Raw genomic sequence first — 18,597 nt, forward strand, 5'->3', positions numbered from 1 at the left:
TTTTATGTCTGTTTTGCCAGCGAAGTGTCATACGGGTGCAATCCACATACCTATCGAAACCAATGACTACAATTCCATAGATTTTAATGGATCTGGAGTATACCTAGCAAAATTAAAGCGTGAGATGCGCTTGGTTTTGTTGATAGCCCGCAGGGTTTATGTAATAGGGCACACAAGACGGAGGAGCGGGCGTGTGAGGTTGGAAGGAGAGAATAAATCTGGGAGCCGATCAGATTCGGGGACCGCCCGATCGCCGAGATGGAATGCATCTCCTGAATTAATACGACGACCCCGACCTCCCGGCCAGAGAGCTCGGCTTTTAATTCTGCAAAATCCAATTTGTGCGCTTGCAATTGAGATGGATGGTGCAGACATGCTCTTTAAATCAGTGTCTGCTATTTTGTGGCGGGGGGGGGGGGGAGGCAAGTGGAGGCGGGAGGAGAACGTGTGTTCGCCCTGTGCTGCGCCGCAGCCCGACTCCCTGCCTCACTCGCCCTGTCTCTCGATTTTGGTAAGAGCCTGCTTCAGGCTTACGCATCTCAGCGCGGCGAGGTGTCGTGTGTGCTTTTGCAGCGTGCGGCGCGGCTGCCGTACCTGGGAGACGAGGGGCCCCGAGGTGTGGGAAGTGTGCAGAGCGTCCGTGTGTGTGTTTTGTGTGTGCGCGCCCTGCCTGGGTGTGGCTTAGGCTTGGGACGTGTGCCTCCCCCTCGCATTGCCACAGAGACACTTCTATGCCTTCTGATGCCTTGAAATAAACGTGCCGAGATTCCAGGCTGGCTCCGAGGAGTTCCTGGTGGAGATGGCTTTGCGGGGTGTGTGTGTGTGTGGTGGGGGGAAAGAATATTTTTTTTAAAGGGCAGCATGTCGCTTTAAGAAGTGCCATTGGGTGGCTGCGTCTTTAAGAGGGAAGAGGCGGCGGAAAGAAAACTACCTTGAGGTATGGGGCTGGCCTATGCTAATTGCGGGGGCGGTGCCAGGATGAATGGAGGGAGGTGAGGGCGGTGCTGCTTTACAGGGGAGGAAGGACCCATGCATTCAAGGCCTGTCTCTTTAAGGAATCAGTTGATACCATTCCGTGAGAGAGGAAAGGGGGGGAGCTAGCCCCCCCTCTCCTCTCCATCGGGACACTACCATTCCCGTTGCTGGGGAGGCGAGGCGGCTTGGAGAAGTCAAAGTCTGCCCGTGAGTGAGGAGGGGACGTTCCATTGATTGGGTGGGCCGGGGGGGTTGGGGGAAGCGCGCGCGCGATAGGCTGCTTCATTCGCGGGGAGCGGACGGGGGGGCGCGCGCAAGAGAAGGAGGGAGGCCGAGGGGCGATGGGCGGTACCATGTGGGAGAGGGGGAGGAGGAGAAGAAGGAGGAGGGGGGAGGCTGGCTGGCTGGCGGACAATGGAGCCTGTGTGTGTTTGCGGGAAAGGAGCGAGTTCGCCGTCGCCGGGGGGAGACGCTGCGCCGCCGCCGCCTCCTGCCCGGGGCTGAGAGGTGCCCCCCGGCCGGGCCAGGCCCCTCCGCCCTTGGTGGGCAAGAGCGGTGAGCGTGCAGAGGGAGGCGGGCAGGAGGATCCTCCGCATGGTGCCAGCGGCACCCGTGGAAACTGCGGGCCGTGGGGAGGCGGGCTGTGCGCGCGCGTGTGTTGAGGTGGTGCTGGTGGGGGGGGGCGACGCGGCGAGAGGACGAGGGGCCGCCGGGTAACCGCCCTCCCGCCTGCCTGTTCGGGGGAAAGTTTCGGAGTTTGGGGGCTGGTCGAAAAACCTGGCGCGGGCGGGCGCGGGGAGCGTGAGGTGGGGGCGCGGGCGGGAGGGAAAGAGGCGGGAGGGGTCGGCGCTTGGCAAAGCAAGGCGGGGGTGGGGGCGGCTCCGATTAGTCGCCCGAGGCGGGCGGGGGGGGGGCGGGTTGGAAGGAGAGCCGTGGAGGAGGCCGGAGGGAGGAGGCGTGTCCATCGCATGAGGGGAAGAACAAACGGCCTGGGGGGGGGGGGAGAGAAACCTTGAGTCTGGGAAAAGGGGGGCGGGTGGGCTATCTGTGTACACGGAGTAGTATGTGGATGCGCTTGGGTGTGTGTGTGGATGGTGTGCGTGTTGTGGCAAGGCGGGTGTCTGGGCAGGAGATGCCAGCCCTTTTGGGGCGGGGGGGGGGGGCTCGTGCGTCTCTGTGGGTAACGGAGGAAGGCAGCCTGGGTTAGGAAAACAGGGTGGAAGGAACGGAGTGAGCCTGGGAATTTGGGGGTAAGGAACGCTTCACACTCCCCCGTTTTCCTTCTCCCCGTTCCAGTTAAATAAGGGGATTTGCTATTGTGGGTCGCCGCTGAAAGGGGGAGGATTTTGCAGATGCTTCTGGAGGTGAGGAGCTGCTTTAGGCTTTGAGGTGGGGGGGGGGGGTAAGAGGGACGGAGTGTGTGTTTGTGTCTTCTGGGCTGCCTAGGCAGTCGCCATGGGCCTTAGGGGGCAGTTCAGAAGAATAAAAGTGCAAGGGGGTAAGAAAACGGTTTGTGGATCCAGTGCATGGAAATGGGGTGGCCGTAGGCGACCCTCCGCAAGGCTGTTAAGAAAGTAAGGTGTGCAGAGCTGTTTAAGAGGTCTTTCTGTACATGACCAGAGAGCATAGTCTCCCCCTCCCAACAATGCTGGTCAGAGGGATTGTGAACTAGATGCCCAGTCTGCAAGGAGTACTATTCCACATTGCTAGTTAAAGGGAGCTGTAGATCTTTGGGGGGGGGGGATAAAAATCAGGGGCTTGATAATTTCTCCTGAAGTGCTGTGAATATTGGTCAGTCCCTGTTTGCTTAATTGCTTGCGTAGGTAGATGGTGCAAATCTGTTGAGGTTATCTCCACCCTGGAAATTTACACATTCAGTCATTTTTTAGTTCTGTAGTTAGAACCACATACAGATTAGATCATACTATGCATTGGTCTTAAAGTAATAGACTAATTGCTCTTACATTCCAAAACCATTTTTGTAAATGGGGAGACAGACATGCTCCTAAGTTTTGACCTGTGATATGTAGAATTAGTACAGAGTTTCAAAGCTGAATTGGGTAGGAGAGGCCACACAATTCAGTAGGGCCTTTTTCTCCTAGCCTTTCTTGAGTCTGGTCTTTAGGTCACTTGAATGTTGATGTAGCATTGAAGGGGTAGTATACAAAGAGAACTTGGGTTTTTTCTGAAATGCTAAATACGCTGGTGTGCTATCTTAACTTCAGATTGTCAGTCTTTGCGTTCAGTTTATTCTACCTCCCTGTTTGCTACTTTTTTCTTACTAAACTAATGCTCCATTTAAATAAACAACAGAGTAGGCTGACTAAAATGCAGTCCATCAACTTGTGTTAAGAGGAGAGGAAAAATGTCTATTTTGGTTCGCACTGAAACTTGAGTTATTTTAATGTGTTGTAAAATGGTGGCGAGGTAGAAAACATTTGTGTAAAAGTAGTTAAAAGAAAAGCACATTGGAGTATAGCAGCGTGGGCACATCATATCATCCACAAATATCACTTGCTTCCATTCAGCTTTATTTTTAATTCATATATTCAAGTGTACACAGTCTGTAGTCATTGCAGCGATTCCTGGAGGGGTAGTTCCTCAGTACTTTCTATCTGAGGGGAACTGAGGGCACTTCCACTTGAAGCTAAGAACTTCATTTATATATCACGTTGAATTCTGTTGTGTGGTGTGTTAAGTAATGCTTTTAAATGGCATGTATGTTCTCATTATTATGGCTCTTCCATTCAGCTTACAGATGAAATGAAATTTAGCCAGTTGGTTGGAATAGTGTGATGAATGTGAACTAGTTTTGCTCAAAACTACCTGGTAAATTTCTGGTCCATAAACCAAATTTGGAATGTAAAACTAATTCAACATACTGTACATTTATTTCCTCTTTATCTACTTGATTTTGCTTAGCTTGAGGTAGTGCTCAGCAACCTGGTCAATGTGTGCTGGGGGGGGGGGATCCAGCAGAAGAGCTGCAGCTAGTTTACACTGATTTACATTTATCTAAAGCGTGTTACTTGACATATTCTTTTGGTATCAAGTTAGATGGTGCATTTATGAGTCATGTACATTAAAATATGGTGAACATGAACTATCTTTATTGAACTTGGAAGATGTTGCACTTTTAAATAATGATGCTCAGGATTTTTGTTGTTCTCACTTATAGTTTTAAGCCAAATAAGAGTGACCTGGGACCTCTTCTCTCTCTCTCTCTCTCTCTCTCTCTCTGTGTGTGTGTGTGTGTGTGTGTGTGTGTGTGAAGTGAAATGGTTGCTGATAAGAGGGAGTTGCCAGACTAATACTAGTCATGTTGCTTTCTTAGCTGAGCAGTAGCATCTCATTTTGACTAGAGGAAGTAAAAACTTCTTTGTTTCTGCACTTTCCAATCCCTCCAGGTAACAGTGAGCAGCTGAATTGAGGCATGGTGTTACCCTTAATGGGTGCTCCACAGCCTAGCAGTTCGAAAGCACAAATGGCAAGTAGATAAATAGGTACCGCTCCGGCGGGAAGGTAAATGGCGTTTCCGTGCGCTGCTCTGGTTCGCCAGAAGCGGCTTAGTCATGCTGGCCACATGACCCGGAAGCTGTATGCTGGCTCCCTTGGCCAGTAAAGCGAGATGAGCGCCACAACCCCAGAGTCGTCCACGACTGGACCTAATGGTCAGTGGTCTCTTTACCTTTACCACAGCCTACTGTGCTTTCATCTGACAGCATTCTATATAGGCTATCTAATTATTATAGTTGTGCCCTTGACCTTTAAAAAGCGATTGGTTAAATAGTTTACAAGTATGTGTAAGCATTAATCTTTTTAGAACAAAAAAGATACTTCAGTAATCAACAAGTTTGAGGCTTCTAATTTCAAAAACAAAGGAGTTCAGTTTGTCAAGGGCATACGAATTTTGTGTGGCCACCCAAAAAGTTGTGGCTTCCAAACATTATCACCATGCCCTTGCTTCAAGTGATGGGGTCCCTTGCTTAGAGCTAAGGAGAGGCCTTAAGGATTCGTGGAAGCGGCCTGAGAACATCTCCAAAGCACTCTGCAGCTGCTGAGACAAATCTCCCACTTCTTCATAAGCTCCAAGCTTGAGAATTGGATTTGTGTTCTTTGCATTTGATTTTTGTGTGCAAGTTGTTTATTTTTGAATATTTATATCTCATGTTTTGGGTTAAAAGAGCCCCCCGAAGAGCTTACAATATATTAAAAACATAAAGTATTGTAATAAAATAGTATTAAAACCCAGCAATAAATCATTTGTAGCAGCAGGATGCAAAGTTAAAAGATTCCAAAAACCAGGTTAAAATAAGATATTGATCATCTATCTAAAGATTATGAGAGTGTGAGCCAACTAGTTTTCCTGGGGAAGGTAGCCTTGACGCCACTTCTGAAAAGGCCCTGTCCTATCCCCACCAATCATCCCACCATCCATGGCTCTGAATGGAAAGGACATGGAGCAGGGGATCTGATGATTATCCTAAATGTTGGGAAGACTTGTGTGGGTGGATGTGTTCCATTAAATAACCTGGCTGCAAACTATTTTGAGCTTCATAGGTAATTGTGCCAGGTTACTAACAACCTTAAATTGTGCCAGGTTACTAATTGGAAGCCATGTGAGCCACAATAGCTTCCAGTTAATTTCCTGACATAGTAACAGAGTGAATTGAGTTAAATTAGTAAGGAACAAGGCCTATACAACTTCATATATTTCCTAAATCTGATGAGTATACCTTGTTGATTTACAACAAGAATATTATCTACAGTGGTTCATTATTACAACCAGGCCTCCTTTCATTGACTTTGTCACATTGTGTAAATTTTGCATGCTTTAGTTTGTTTTTCATCTATACAGAGACCATTCAATATAGGTTGTGTCTTACAACCAACTCCTATAACAGTTTGAGTCTTGCACAAGACAGTGCAGTCTTGTAATATTTACTCAGAAGTAAATACCATTGCATTCAAAGGCATTTACTCCCCAGCAGCTGAGTCTAGGATTGCAGCCTAAGTGTGGGAATCTGCACACTGGGCATTTTTTTCTTTTCTTCTTTTTCCCAGTATTGCTCCTTTCTGTTTCATTCTGCCTTGGGCTAGCTCCACCCTCCTAAAAACAAAAAAATACAAGATTTGATAGTAACTGGACAGACAAGGGAAACTTATTTTCACCAGGTGAACATAAGCTTGTGTTTTGTGCAAGTATTCATATCTGATAAAGGAGCAAATCATTTCTTCATTTACATAGAGAAGAATCCTTTAACTTGCTGTATCTGGAAGATACATTGATTTGCTTTAGTGATTAAGACTGCAATCCTAATGTTAGGGGAGGAGCAAAATCCAAAGGAGATTCAACTGCCTTAATTGAAAATCCTGCGAGTTGAGCTAGCAGGATGAAAGTGAGAGTGGTGGAAGGCCTTTGGGTTCTTCCGTCCATTTCCTGCTGTGTTTTTCTGTTTTGACATTTCCCTTTCCATTTTTACTAGAGGGAGTGGAAGAAGAGATTTAAACATGTTCAGAAGTGTTACTTAAATAAATAAACAAACCTGGTTTGGGTGTGTGACAGGAGACTGGGAGGACTCAGGATCCCAGCTCCTTCCTTCCGTATTCCTTCTTGGACCATCCAGTGTTGGATGTTGGTTGGGCCAGGGTGCTGGAAGACTCATTGCAGTTAAATAAGAAGGCCTCAACATTGGATCTCTCACTCTCATGTTGGAGAGGTAGATCTGATCTTTCCTAAAGCCCCTCAGATGCCCTCCAAGAGACCATAGTATTGCAGTCTGAACTATAGGACAAGCATGTGGATAATACATAACTGAATATTAATCTATTTAAGAGAAGTATACATACGTACGCATGCACACATTTAAATACCATCCTTTATCCTGGTTGTATATTAAGGCAGTGTATAATCAAATTATATTGTAGTATGAGAAACAACTAGAAGATGATATCAAATAGAACCCCTAAAAGCAGAACTACAAAGAAAGCCAATTTAAATGCCTGGATGAGTAAAACTTTTGCCTGGTGCTGAAAAGAGTGCAGCATAGGTGCCATGCCAAACCACTTTAGGGACGACATTCCATAAATGGGGTGCCAATGCTGAAAAAGCAAACTCCTTTGTGATTGTGTAAGAAAAGAAGAAGAGCCCTTTAGCATCAGTTCAAAGGCCTGTCTAATCCAGCATCTGATTTCTCACAGTGGTCAACTAAATGCCTCCCAGAGTCCCAAAAGTAGGATATGAACAGAAAAGCACTCTCTGCTCTTCTGATACTGGTATTCATTGGCTTGCTGCCTCTGATCCTGGAGCTCATAAGTAGCCGTCGTGATTAGTAACCCTTGGGAGACAAATTCATGGCAGATAAAACTAATTAAAACTCTAAATTGGTAGTTATTAATACATCTTGTTGCAGTGAATTCCAAAGTTTAACTCTGCTTTGTGAAGAAGTCTTTTTTTTTGTTTGTCCTGAATCTCCCAGCTCTCAGCTTCATTGGATGACCCTTGCTTTTAGTATTATGAGAGAAGAAGGAAAAACTTCTCTCTATTCACTTCCTCTAAAAGGTAAAGGTACCCCTGCCCGTACGGGCCAGTCTTGACAGACTCTAGGGTTGTGTGCCCATCTCACTCAAGAGGCCGGGGGCCAGCGCTGTCCGCAGACACTTCCGGGTCACGTGACCAGCATGACGAAGCTGCTCTGGCGAGCCAGAGCCGCACACGGAAACGCCGTTTACCTTCCCGCTTGTAAGCGGTCCCTATTTATCTACTTGCACCCGGGGGTGCTTTCGAACTGCTAGGTTGGCAGGCGCTGGGACCAAACGATGGGAGCGCACCCCGCCGCAGGGATTCGAACCGCCGACCTTTCGATCGGCAAGCCCTAGGCGCTGAGGCTTTTACCCACAGCGCCACCTGCGTCCCTTTCACTTCCTCTACTTGGTGCTTAATTTTATTACACTTTTATCATGCCTGCCTTACTCTTCCACCACTCCACTACCAATTGGATTCAAATGTTGTAGCTGTTCCTTACAGGTGTCTTGCTGTAGTGCTCTGGTAATTTTTGTGGCTCTTTTCTTCACCTTGCCCAACTCTACAATATCTTCCTTGAGATGCAGCGACAAGAGTTGTACAGAGTTTGCCAAATGTGGTCACACCATAGATTTCTGGAAAGGCACCACAGTATTGGCAGCTTTCTTTTCAATCCCTTTCCCACTGACCCCTAACATGCCTTCACCACTGGGAGAAGGGCTTCAGCAGAATTCTCAAGGCACTGGCAGGTTGGTGTGGGAATAGGTGTCATTCTGGTGTGCTGTGTGAAATGGATCTTGGCTGCCACTTTTTATGCCAGCTTTAGTAACGACCTGTTCATGTAAAGTATAACTCAGTGGTATTAGGCAACGCTTTTACAATTGCGTGCAATTCACGGAAAAGTTCTCTTGGGCTTTTATCCTGGAACAGCCAACCTGCAGTTGCAGTACTTCAAAAAAAAATGAAGACAGAAATAAAACTATATAGTAGCAACTATTAAACAAAAAACTTTTTTTTTTAAAAAAAAGACAGCTGTGCTAAATAAGCAGCTGGCCAAATTTTCAAGCATCATCGTTTTGTGGAATATTGAAAATATTTGACCATGGTCAAATAATACATAGTCAATTGACTGTTGACTAGTTAAGTAATGTGCCAATCTTACCTATGTGTTTGAAGAGAAGGGGTTTGTTTTCTGGTCTGTGTAAGAGACCTTTTGGTGAAAGCTGATGTTTGCCTGCTGGAGGTGATGGTGCTCAGAGTGGGTCTACCCATGATTTTTTGATATGGGCTTGTTTGAAGCTGTCAGGATTTTGAAAAGTAGAGGGTATTATTTTATATTATTTTATCTATTTTAAAGGGATGGTCAGTGAGAGGCCAGTTTCCCTTTCATTTACTTGTGTGTCCCTCATGAGAGGAGTTGAATTTCTGCTGTGTGGACCTCTTAGGTATTTTTTTTATTAAGTGGACTATAAAGTTAAATAAAATAAATATTCCTTTCAGTGAAGATGATTGAAAGATGTAGAGGAGTGTTGGCTTGCTTGGGTGAGGGAAGTACAGTTGAAGCCTCCTTCATAATTATTTTGTGGTAGTTTAAGGTTTTCTGGATGATAGTTGACCTGTTGAACAGGCCCTCTTTTAAGAGACTGCTGGGGAGGACCTATTCTATGATAGCTCCAGGATCACTCCCTTTGAAGGCATGTTCCTTTTGTGAAAATGTTTTGAGAAAGCTTCTTTCCAGGAGCTGAATTATTTTTTCCTAGCAGAAGTTACTAGTCTTTTATGGGTTTATTTTTTTGGGGGGGGGGGGTCCTGATTGAAACTACCGTATCTTGAGATCTCTTCAAAGAAACTGCCTATAGGGAGCCATAACATCACTGCTCATGTTGAATGGTCCATCATCCTCTGCGGAGGATGATAAATCTCTTGGCCCTACTGGTGAAACATGGATATGTCTCCACAGTTATGCTGGACTTTAGAATTACATGGAGCAGAGTAAGGCAAAGGGAACATTATTGCACCCTTCTCTATATCTAGAAAGGATTATTTGGGTTTGTCTCTTTGTTCCTTGGCTTCCAAAGTGCTCTTAGTGCACGAACAAGCTCTAGATATCTATTTTGTATTTATATCCCACTTTATTTCCCTAACCCTACATGGTTTCACAGATATAGTTAAGTGGAGAAACAGTTATTGGCTGATTGAGGTGGGTTGTTGAACAGAGTCGCAATCCTACTCTGAATCAAACAACTTCTCCACAGTGGCTATCGGGGGGAAGCGGGATCATTCTAGAAGTTAGGCCGGACTACTGATGGTGCTGTGTGCACCTTGGGCTTCTTCATCTGTAGGAATCATCTCTGATTTCTGCAAATCTGGGCTGGGGCTGAAGGCCAAAGTGCAGGAACAGCCCCGCACCTGAGCTTCATTTATATTTGCAGGTCTGAAGAGCAGGGGATTTTTCTTGACCTTGCATAGAGAAGAGGAGAAAAGTCTTTGTGACCAAGTTGGCTAGCAAGACCAGCTAAGATTTCTAGACTTCGGGTTGCACATGGATGTTTTCTCCTCTCCCCACCTTAAGCAATATTCTTCTTTTGTGGTTTCCATAAACTGGAAAGTGGAGGAGATAATTGGAGCCCCAGAGAGAGGAGAGTCTGTGAACCCAGGGCAGAGCCCTAAGAGCCAAACCATGGTTTAGCCATACTATCAGAACCAGGCCATATGTGAGGCTTAGATACCCGTGTGGCCAAGATTACAGCATGAAATATTGCTTAGATTACATTGCTTCCCTTTACGGTGAGAGTGCTTGCATTTTATTTTAGCCAAAGCAAGTTTTCCTGTGGTTGTGAATAAAACTTATGTACAAAAAGCTTAGAAATGGGAGATGATAATGGCAGAACATCTAGTAGCTGAAGGTGGGGCTTTTTATACAGTGTAGCCCAGGGCTTGGCAGCTGAAACTTAGTGCTGTTGTCTAGGAATCTGAAATCACCACTTCCCTTAAATTCCTTACCAAAAAATAAAAGTAAACGTCCATATTCTTGATCTTTCCTACATGAGTATGACAAAGTTAACCTAGGCTTTGTTGGTTAATGTGCACAAGTTAGTCCCAGTTAAGAAATCAGTTTTCTTGATCACAGAACCATAAGCAGAATATTGATACTTCAGGATTCAGCTGCTTTGAAAAGAAACTTTGAGTCCACTGTTTATACAGCTCTAAACATCTGTAGTGATCCATGGCTTTTACGTTCAGTAGAGATACCTACTACATTCCTGTATCTTTTTCTCCTAGACAACTAAATGCTGGATGTGTTCGTGAGACGAACTGCTCAAAGATACCCAGAACTGATGCTGTACTTTGTTTAAAATTCCGATCATGGTAAGATCACACTTTTCTTCCTTATAGAATTTTATATCTTGACTTGTAGTTCCCTGTTTCCAAAGAACCTTCATTTGCATGCTAATCTGTTAGAAATGCACTGTGTTTTGTCTTCAGTTGTTATGTTTTAGGATAACATTGATATTTGCTGAGAAACATGGTGTGCTCTAATGTGTCGCTCACTAGTGTCTGTGGAGTTAGTACTACAAATGGGGGGTGCACATTTGGCTGGTTTTTCTGTTACCAAAGCTTGCATTGTACCCGGTGGTACATGTAGAAGACCCCAGGTTCTGTCTGTAGCATATCCAGATTTAAAATAACCAGGGAAAGACCTTCTCCTTGAGGATCTAGTGTGTCTGTCAGTTGTAATAGATGGCACTGCCCAGTGAACCAGTAGTCTGAATTGATATAAAGCAGCTTTGGATGTTCTTATGTGAGACAGTGGCCTGGTTTGCACAACAATCTGGTAAGCCAAACTATGGTGTACTGGAACTGTGTGAACGTATAGGAGCTCACAGCCAATTTGCTGTTCCCTGGTCCTTTTTGCTCCTGTGCCACACTGAGTTAAGCAGAAATCCTTTGATAATGAGGAGAAAACATAACCATGAGCCTGGGTTCAGGTGACACACTAAGCCAAACTTTGGCTTAGCTCAACATGCCATGAGACTGGGGAGCAGTAAAGTGCCTGCAAGATCCCATCTGGGAGTCTGCATGTTTGCATGGCCCCTGCTAAGCCATATTTCAGATTACAGTGGCATGCAAACCCGTCCAGTGTTACATACTTGCTCTTTTAATTTTAATCAGGGATGGGCAACCTGTGGCCCTCCAAAACTCTTGTTGGACAGCCATGACCATTGGCCATGCCAGCAGCATCTGAAGAGCAATAGGTTCCCCATCCCAGTTTTAGAATATAGCTTGTTCTTACGGTTACAGGAAAGCCCACTATTAGGCCAGTTTAAGAAGTCAGTTCTCACATAATCCAAAAGAGGATATTTATGGTACTTCTTATAATTAACATATCAGCTATAGGTATGAAGGAAGCATATTGTGAACTTTCTGATTTCAAATTCTACTTACAGATTTTCATACATTCTTACACTGCCCTTTTACTGCTGTTCACCTGTAATTTAAACAGGCACACTAGACCACAAGGTATTTATATGTCTTGTTACCAAGTTGGAGCTATTGTCACGTCTGTTTTGTATGGATTGCAATTTCTTATTCTTGGCCAAGAATTTGAGTGTAACATCTTCCAGCTATAGCAGTGAGGAGATTTCAACATAATGAGTAATAGTTATCACAGCACACTTTTGATACAGAATTTTAGGAGGTTGACTGTTGATGGACAAATTTTCAGTCTCTGGAGAATGTGATTTCACTGAACTTCAGCTAATTTTTGTACCTCTTCATTAATGTATAATTCAGGGTGTTTATTCAAAATACTTTGTAGGATCTTTTAATGAGCCACTCTAAGCTTGGGGGGGATCATTCTCCTTTCTCCCCCACCCCCATATGAAATTGATCCTGCTATTCTCAACATTTAAAGCACTAATAAACAAGGGATGGATATTGAGTCCTCTTTCCCCCAAATATATTGTAAATGTATTTGAGGGTAGGATGGCATTTAAAGAAGCTGTAGTCCACTTACTGGTTGCAAAGATAACATTCTGCTGTTAGGTTTCCTTACTGAAGAAACTGGAACCCTTTGACAAAGGGAACAGTGCAAATGTTGTCTTAACATAGCTTATTCTGCTAGTTATTTGAAAATGTTTTATAATTGAGTTTTAAGATTTGATGAAGAACTTCAGCAGTAGCTCTCAAGACAGTATTTTCTTTAGCAGATGTTAGGCTAGTTAATATTTACCTTGAGGGTACATGTCCCTACCATATGGCTTAATCTTTGGTATGGGTCTCATATCCATATCTTCTTAGGAAAGTCAAATATCCTTGCATAAGGAACTCCTTGGTTATTTTGAAGTTTGGGGCCTCTGAACCTTTATCACACAAATTTATTTGCTTAAATATCCATGTTAAAGTGCCTTATAGCAAATTATCCATCTGGACTAAAAGAATTATCTTAGCCTGGTCATTGAATGTAACATCTGAATATGGAAGTAGATGAGAATTCAGACTGACAGTCCTACAATGTGCACAATAAGATTTGTGTGGCTCTTTTGTTTTCCCCATCTTTCATCAGTGCTCTAAACTGTGTACAAGCAGAACAATGATACAAGGCACAACTGGTGTGTAGTATCACACACCCCTCAGGCTAAAAGTTGGCTCCCTTCCAGTTGGGGGTTTTTTGGGTGTTGGATATGCTGGTTCATCGCACCCAGATCCCACAAATCACAGAAGGAATTGCAGGTCCCTATCAGTTCAAATGGCAGACTGGGAAATTGGTGGGGTTGGCAGAGATAGTAAAGTCCAAACCACAGAGTCCCCCAGGATGCTTGCAGAAGCCAGCTTGAAAATATGTATCCTTTGTTTATCTTTAGCACTAAATCAGCAGCAGTTGTGGGAAGCTGTTGAACACAACCATAGCATCTGTACATTACAGTAAGATAAGTGACTGGCTATCCAAGCAGCAGAAACAACTGTGAAAACTGGGGGGGGGGGGGAGGGAGCCTGTTCACCATCAACTTGAAACTTCAATGTTTAAAGCTAGGGCAAGGGACTACATCTGTTAATTAGATAATTTACCTCTTTTGATATTGCAATTGTTTTAAATACTGTAGTCACAGGCATTAGTTGAATGTCCAAGGACTTCCTTTTGTAGGTGGTGTTGAATCTACCCATCTATTCTCAGTCTATTGGACAGTAAGTGTTGGCTAGTGCCTCAAGTATGTCAAAGAATCAAAATTTTATCTATCTCTAGGGCAGGCAGTTTGAAGCAGACCATGGCTGAAACTGTCAAGGTTATCCACCTGTTCAGACAACTGATCTTACTTATATTGGTGTTCTAACCACTAGCTTTGAAAACCTGTTTGCATTTATCCTTCAACAGGCAAAAACATCTTCGCTTGAATTATTTTTTTAAGCTCAAGGTACTCTTTAATTATTTTTAGTGATTTTTAAATGTGAATGATGGAATTGTCTGTGCATATTGTTTACTGTTCAATTTTTGAAGTTACATTGCATCAACATACAGACAATTGTGCTTCAGAAATCAATTCTATAAATTTTAAATCATAAAGAAAATATGTGCAAAGTATCGGAGCAATGTTGAGATCGTTGCCAAGTGTTAACAAAAGCCTTAAGTTATGGTAATTGGCACAAGATAGATATTTTTAAAACAAATGAATGAATCTTCTCCATGATTTTAATCCTGACCATGGTCTTCATTTATCTCTGCTCTAACTCTCGGGCATTGGATCACATGCTAGCTACAGCAGTGCAAGCCAGTAGTCTTGATTCTGTAATGGCCATTGCTTACATCACATCTGATGTTCATTCCAGTTTCCCAGTTAAAGGGGAGCATTGAGGTTAATGCACAGAAATTGAAAAGGGGTGGTGGGATGAATCCAGAGAAAAGCCTGTGGAACAGGTTTAGAGGAAACAGGCTTTCCTACCCTGCTGAATGCAATAAGCTGTGGGATGAGGAGGCTGAGGAGGAAGGCATGCCCCATAATAAGAGTGAAGGTATCTTTCTACTTTGGAGAAGGTGCCTCCTCTTGATTTTCAGGGATTTTCCTTCCTCCTCAGGACCCCCACCCACAATTCCTGAACCTTGGGAGAGACTGGTTTTTGGTGGGGGAACTGTAAGGAAATGAAATCAAAGCATTCCTGATATGCACATTTCTTCAATATCTCTCAACATAGGGGATTTAGGCTGTAATCCTAGTCCTACTTAACTGGGAATAAGCCCCACTGGATTCAGTCAGATTTTTGTGTAGACTTGGTTTCATTGTGCCATTAGGATCTTAAGGTTCCAGCTTTCTCTTCTCTGCACCCTCCTGCCAACCAGGCAAACTGGAGCACACAGTTGCACGGTTAAGAAACACACAGATTCCTACATTACTTGCATTTTTCACCAAGCTAACATCTCTACTGCATACAAGCTATGATCACATGGTGCGACAAATTCTGTAACTTGAAAACTTGCATATTCTTTTTTTTAAAATGGAATACCCTTTTCCTGGCATGTAGTATTATCTATCTTGTGGGAGCAGACAAAATTACAGCTTTAGATTTAAAGTACCTGTTGTGTACACCTTTTGCTTTGAAACTTAGTGAGCTGAGTGAGATGGAGAGAAACCTGTTGCATTCTTCCCTGTGTGCTGCCACCTTTACATGCTGAAGTGAGATTAAAACACTCCTCTGCTATCATTTTTCTTTTATAGGTCTTCTAAAAGCCCTTTATTCTTGAAAAGTCAGTATTAGGTAGACATGGCATGGAAGGTCTCCATTGGAGATGTGTATTAATGTCCTCTGAAGGAGACTGTGTTGCAGAAGCAATTAAACTGCCACATACTTGGAAAACACAGATCATATAGACTACACTTCCAAGTCTACGTACCTCATTGGTATATTTTGTGGATGCTAAAGAACTGTATGGGAACTGTGTAACATGGGCTTTGAGCATTTGCAGACCAGGGTGTGTGTGTGTGTGTGTCTGTCTGTCATAATGTATTTTCTATTGAACTATTGACAGAAGTCTCTTCTTATAGATCTTTATCATAGGACATTGTATGTCAGAGATATCAACCCTTGGCCATTCACCATCCAGTATTCTTAACAGTTGCTTCTGCCCAACTCAAACTCTATTAATCATCTGAGAAAAGAGTTACACTGAGTGGGAGAGAATATTTCCTCTCTTTGTGTGCTGTGGAACCTTTATTCTTTGTCTGCCATAAAGGAAACCTGCAACTTCCAAAGTTTGCATGATGTAATTTTAACCTGTCGCGAACCAGGGATTTTGATTCGTAAGAGAGAGTGGCTTAATATAGCTGCATCTTCTCCAAGATTTTGAATGAAAATAGCACATCCAGTGGCCAATATATTTTTCACCTGAGGGCTGCATTGTTGGTTAGCCACCCATCTTGAGGGCCACATGCCAGCCGTGGTAATGCCCTCTGCATACTAAATGTGCATGTGTGCGCACTCACCCAACATACAGGCACCGAGCACACTCTTAGACATGCTAGCATGCACACAGCCCTTTCCCCTATTTCCAAGGCAGAGCTCCACAGCACTGAGAGGGGGAGATAAAGTGCTTCAGAGATCAGTCTCTTAAATAGCAAGCAGAGTCCTTTATCTGACTACTTCTGCTCTCATAATAATATAATAATTTATTATTCATACCCCGTCCATCTGGCTGGGTTTCACTAGCCACTCATTACTCCAGTGCTAAGGTCAAAGGAGTTGGTGGGCAACTTCTGCAGTTTGCTGTGCTGGATCTGGACTACATGTGTGTCCGCACATTTACCCTGACTCCAATTCTCCACCCAAACACTCCTGTACAGAGCAGGGTGGGAGAGGTAAGTACACATCTTGTTTAGGTTCAGGGCTAGATGAGCCTAATCCCAATCTAGCAATTTCTAATTTGCCGAGGTTCAGGTCTAGTTGAACAGGCAGTTTAACCATTTTGTGCTTTTCAGCTTACTACTCTATCCACAACTGCTCACGGGTCTCCAATTTGTATTTTCTAAATCAGAATCCTCTAACTACTACTACCACTACTGCTACTAATGGTCTTTTCTAGGAGCCCTCAGTAGATATTGCACTTTGCCATGTAGATCTTGCTCACTTGAATTGTGTGTGATGGTTTATTGCTGGGATTGAATATACTGTTGGGTTGCATTCTGCTTTGATTCCAGTAAGGTTTCCAGCTTCAGCATGAGCTGCGCTACCATCTGTTGGGGTATCGCTGCTGAAATAGAAGTGGGTTGTCATATTTGTGCAGATGCACTGCATTCCTATTTGGAATGTGGAAGTGCCTCTTCTAAGGTGTGAACTCTGTGCATTTCCATCTTAGATTCATCAGTGTGCCATCTCTAGACTCCTCCTCTGTCTAGGATCTGTTTTGATAAAGTTTTGTTTTGTAGACAGACACACAATGCACACAGTCACCGCACAAAAGAGAACAAGACAAAGGGAAAAAAATGAGAGAGGAAGGACAAAAAGGAAGATAGGCAGCAGAGCCATCAGTTTTCATGACTCAAGGAAGCTAACAATACTTTGTGAAAGACTTTGGGTTTTTGCATCAGTTGAGCTCTATTTTTCTTCGCCTCTTGGTTTCAAAGGGTATTCCAGCTATTGTTCAATAGCTTGGCTATGAGTTGCCTTCTAGCACTGTAGAATCATTTCCATAGCATATCTTACAGATAACAGCAACTCTCTGTATCTTATAGTAGGTGGAGAAGACAGTGATGGAATTGGAACATAATACAAAAATGCTGAAAATACATCCAATATTTAAAAATAATATTGAGCCAAGCTTTCTCTAGAATTGTACCCCAGTTGGAAAATGCCACAGCAGGAGGTCTAGGACATAATCAAGTTTTAGATCTCTTCAGAAATTACATATCAGTCACTGAAACTTGGCTCGTGCAGTAGGCTGTAATATTTTTGCTTAATCAGCTACAGATCCAGGGATGACACATTTGTGATCACCCTTTCAATAGCAGCAGCATGAAGGATCTATCCTGTTTTTCTCTGTATGTTTTGTACCTCAGACACAGCTCAGAGTATCTAGTTTGTATTTCAACGGATCTATGAAAAGAACATAACAATTCAGAGTTGAATGTTGTTCCCATTAACTGTTGGGCAGAATAGATATTAAATGGCTAAAAGAGGATTGTAACTGCTGGAACAAGTATTCTGTTCAAGGCAGTAGACTTCTGTGCCCCTCAAGCATTCTTTACGTACCACTACATCTTTAATTTTGGGATGAGGATTGTGTCCCTCTTTCCATCCATCTCTCCATCATTTGGATGAGACAGTTCTTCTGTTTCAGTGCAACTTGTTGAGCAATTGCCTCCTTAGCAGGTCTTTTGTAATACACCTTGTCTACCAATCCTTAAACATCAGGGCAGATAAGCTGTCAAGTACTGTATGCTTCCAGATGCGGTGGGAGGAACACAATGTCATGCTGTTAACAATGTTTTGTCAGCGCAGGCTTTCTGCTTGCATGATGGAACAATCTCCCCTTTCTTCCCCTTGTGCTCTGTTGTGGGAGGGGGGTCTCCCAACACACACACCTAATGCCATTGAGGGGTGGGGGGGGGCCTGTTGCGCTACAGGAGACTTTGTTCAGGCTTCCTGTAGTGGAACTGGTTAGTTTAATTTGGCCCTGTATTTCCAAAACTGGGTGGGTGTATCTTCTTTTGCTTTGGGCAAAACTCATTTTGCTGTGGATTTTGCTTGATGAAGCTTTGTCTTATTTCAGGTGATCTTTTTGTCTACAAAGGGCTTCTGAACCCATTTTCAGGATGATCAGTACAATGTCGTGACACTGGAGTTCTGGTAAGCTGCCTTTAGAAGCAAAGGGAACAGGCCAAAAGGCTTGCAGAAATACAGGGTTCCCTACATTATATTGAAGAATGAGCTACTGAAATTGGTTTTAATAATGGTCTGCTTGGCTGTAACATTTGACAGCATAATATTGTTGGCATCCGTCTGTCTCGAGAGACAATGGAGTGTGCCTCCAGGGATGAAGTCAAATGGCTGCTTATAATAAACATATTACAAAAAGAACGAATGGACCATTGAAGTCCTGATTGCAGTGAACT

General features: G+C 43.7%; 1 long non-coding RNA gene across 1 annotated transcript; it reads left to right on the forward strand.

Annotated features, from left to right (window-relative positions):
• Positions 1-1,346: 1,346 nt before the first annotated feature.
• On the forward strand, positions 1,347-18,336 carry LOC144327496 (uncharacterized). Its single transcript, XR_013392564.1, has 3 exons — positions 1,347-1,530; positions 10,781-10,867; positions 18,255-18,336. It is a non-coding gene; the product is annotated as an uncharacterized LOC144327496 (long non-coding RNA).
• Positions 18,337-18,597: the final 261 nt, after the last annotated feature.

The sequence above is a fragment of the Podarcis muralis genome, chromosome 4 (assembly GCF_964188315.1).
Source record: "Podarcis muralis chromosome 4, rPodMur119.hap1.1, whole genome shotgun sequence".
Classification (NCBI taxonomy): domain Eukaryota; kingdom Metazoa; phylum Chordata; class Lepidosauria; order Squamata; family Lacertidae; genus Podarcis; species Podarcis muralis.